This window comes from Mandrillus leucophaeus, unplaced genomic scaffold (genome assembly GCF_000951045.1).
Source record: "Mandrillus leucophaeus isolate KB7577 unplaced genomic scaffold, Mleu.le_1.0 Scaffold75, whole genome shotgun sequence".
NCBI lineage: Eukaryota > Metazoa > Chordata > Mammalia > Primates > Cercopithecidae > Mandrillus > Mandrillus leucophaeus.
In genome coordinates, this window is record NW_012108141.1 from 591,266 (window position 1) to 595,345 (window position 4,080).

Sequence of the window (4,080 nt, forward strand, 5' to 3'; positions counted from 1 at the left end):
CCAGGTTTGTTTGAAAAGACCCGTAATTAACTCTTAGTACATGACAGCATTTAACAGGGGACAGGCTTTGGGAACAGGGTGTGTTTTCTGTAAATGACAGCCCCTTTCATAAAAACAAAAACACTATCTCATCGGACAAGTCCTGCTAACAGATTTTTTTTTTTAATTCAAAGTTGTTTTTGTTTTTTGCATGCTTAGTTTGCCCTCATTGAGGATGTAGGTAGAAGTGAGTGGGGATGATAAGGGTTATTGGGGCGACTGGGTGAGGTACATTGTTCTAATGACAAAAAGTAGGATTATTAGAGCAGTTGTACAGACTAAATGAAAATTCAGTGTACTTTTTTTTCACAGATGTCAGAGAGGGTACTTGAACTGAATTTGAAATTACTTAAATGCCAGTCATAGTCCTTGATATGGAGGAATAAATATTTTCATAAAACTTAGCACCTAGTAACGAAACAGTCATACATTTATGTTATGTATTTATTTGAGTTATATATTGTAACTACTACAAACTGAGCACTGCACTGCCTGAGGAGGATTCAAAGACCATAAAGAGATGAAATCCCAGTTCCTGCTTTCACATTCAAATTGATCGTTTCTTAACTTTCTCCCTCCCTGACTCTTTTCTTCCTTTCCTTCCTTCCCTCCCCTCTCTTTTCATACCAACAAAGTAGTGATAACAAAGAATGGACAAAGGTCTCAGAGAGGATAGGGAAACTGAAGCCCAGAAAGTCTAAGGTTTTATAGGATGTTCTATACCGTAAGTTTCCCTTACTGTAACACGAAAGTAACAACACACACCACACAGGGGGATCTGAGAAACACACAAATGTCCTCCAAGTGATCCACTCAAACCAAGCACTCAATAATACAAGATAAAATTTTGTCTCTCATGAAAAAGAGGAGCAAAGGGAAGAAAGGTTTTCTAGACCAAGGGAGTGCCCTGCTTAAAATGTACCAACACAAGAGATTTTGTTCAGAACCATTAAAGTTTCATTAGAATCCTTGCTCAAGAGGAAGATGATATAAGATAAGATAAAGAAATAAGTAGCTCTTAAGAGCTTTGCTTTCCATACTAAGGAGCTTGGATGTGATCCTGGAGGAGATGGAATTTAAATAGGGAAGCTGTGTGATTTTATGTACTGGAGATGAATGAGATTAAAGCCAGTGTGATCAGTTAGGAGTCTCAGAATAGTGAAAGCAGGTGAGAGACTAATCTACGACAGTATTAGAAGGGATAAAACTTATACATATTTAAGAGAAAAAGATAAATAGGCCTTGCATAAAAGAGATGCTCAGAAAGTCTCTATTTCAAACAAAAAAATTCATGGACCAACAATACAGTGCTGGCTGTCAAATACCCCTGTGACTTCAATTACTTTCAGATTCACCTCATCTTCAGGAGGAGAAAAGAATTGTAAATGTTTATTGGTGTTTTATTAATAGTTGTTTCACTAATCTAGTTAACAAAGGATGGTTCCTACAATTCCACTTTTATTACAAACCTCATACACAATAAATCCCCTGTATTTCCTACAGAAGTGTTCTAGCCTTTACTGAATTCACCAAGCCCATGAGCTAGATATTATTGCTACCTCTTCACAGATTAGAACTCTGAAGCTCAGAGAGGTTTGGTAACTTGGCCAATGTCACACAGTGACTATGTGACAAAACTACAATTTGCAATCAAATTCGTGTGACCTCAAATGGTAAAACCTTTCCACCACAAGATATTACTGTAGTATAGTCAAAAACGTTGATTCTCAACACCATCTTGATATCAAAATTACTAAGGAATTTGGGATTTTTTTTTAAGCAGAAATGTCTAGGTCCCATCTCAGATTTCCCAAGTCAGGATTTCCTGGGGAAGAATAGTGGTGATGATGCTTTTCCAAACATCCTTGAAAAGTTCTGATGTGTAGGCTCAGTTGAGGAGCTACTTCGTGGCGGTAAGAACGAAGTTCTGTCGACATCGGAAAGTTAAATGAAATGAAGGAATCCACACTCCTGCTCATCAGTTGGGAGGGTGATGGATCATATTTCCATCCAGTCCTTATATTCATCCTTATAAAAAGAACATACAGTATTAGAAACAATGAGCTACAGCAGAGTGGACAGAATTAAATCTCATACCTTTCATTCCATATAACCTGAGAAGTAAATATGGTGCATAGTGCTCCAGTATCTCCCAACTCAAATCTGAATTGATAGATGGGAAAAGAAGTCAGAGTTTCAAGGAGAAGTACAGAAAAGAAATAGATTCTTCCTTGGGCCTTTTCAGACGATGCTACACTAATTTTATTGTAATCCTCTGATTAAATTCCTCCATATCAAGGATCTCAACTAAAAACTATAAATTGATAGTCAAGATTTTTCCCTTCCCTCTACCCAGCTTCCTCTAACTCCTGCTCATCCTCAACAAATCAATTTAAAGGCAGCCTTACCTGACTCTCACACTGTTCTATAAGTCCTCTCTTATGTTCTCCCACAATGTCCTGTGTCTACCACTATCACAGCCTTAAGTCTCGGTAGTGCAATCATTACATGTATTGTCTGTCTCTGTCTAGACTTTAAGGTCCCCGAGGGCAAAGAGTTTCTTAGTTCACTTTATATCCTTAAAATCTAACACAGAACCTACCACAGAATGTGTGCTCAGTAAATACTTCTGAAATGAATGAATACATGAAGAAAGGAAGAAATGAAAAAAGAAAGAGGTGGTGAAAAGGGAAGGAGAGAAAGGAAGAAGGAAGAAAATTGGCATTGTCCTTTGGAGATTACTGTCAATACAACTTCTCTCTAACCTCAATGGCTGAAAGATAAATAGTGTGATACGAAATAACTATTTCAATGGTAAAAATAGAGAATAAACGGGCATATATGTTATCTCAGATCAAGATGATTGTAACAAATTTGAAATTTCTTACAAGGTTTCTTCTGCTATTGCATATGAATTACCTTCTATTGCACCTAAGTAACCTGTTTACACACGTGGATGGGTAAAAAAGGGCAACGGTGCCCCCCAGAGGCTGAAGGCAGGAGTTTGGAAAGCAGCCATCGTTTATTTCCTATTGGCAGAGCGCTCAAGGATATCTATACAGAGAATGACTAAAATAAAGGGCAGGTTCCCACATAAAATGGAAATTTGAAGGCTGAGGGCAGAGGGTAAAAAACAAAGTGGTGTACCAGAGGCTATTTTTTTCACATTATTTATATGCTTCTGGGACACAAAATGCAGTTTAGTAACAAAATATAGTCTCAGTGATTTGTAAGTGAGTAGCACCACCAAAGATATTACAGAAACCTGAATTAAGTTAAAATATTCCACATCGGTTACATTAACACCTGTAGTATTTAAGCCTAATACTGGAAATCCAGCAGATGTATTGGATAAATCCCAAATCTACATCTACAAAAGTATTTACTCCTTATAGATGAGGACTGGGTTTTCTATTGCTGAATCCTCATTGGCTTCCGAGGACCTGGCACAGAGTAGATGATAAACAAGTGTGTACTGAATGAATGCATGCATATGCCCATATGTTTTAAGATGATTATGTTCACTTGCTTGGCTGACAGTTAAAACACTCCAGCTGACTAATGTGCATCCATGACTTCTTGATTGGGGCGCTATATGCTGAGCCTTCTGTTCTAAGCATCATTGTTTATTGTGCTTTCTTATTAGGAAATTAAAACAGCAAAACAGTATTAACAATAATTAGCCTTGGAAATAAGAGTAAGCCCACGCACAATATAGTGCTTACTAACAGCCCATGATCAAGACAGGACTCATCAAAAATAACTACCCCATTAGGTTGAAAGTATAATTGTCAAAAGAAACACTATCTCTTCATCAGCCAGGCATTACTGAGCCAATAGATTACAGGGGTAACATTCACGTTTAGAGGCTATTCCAATGTTTAACTGCCTCAAATCTCCTGACCAAACCTTCACTCCCTTCAGCTCAGCACATGACCTTAACATTTACTGCACTAAAAAAAGCAGGCCATTGAGAACTTCACCTCCTCACTGTGTCCTAAAAATGCCCTGAGTCTGATTCTTTTCTTTCCCCTTCCTACT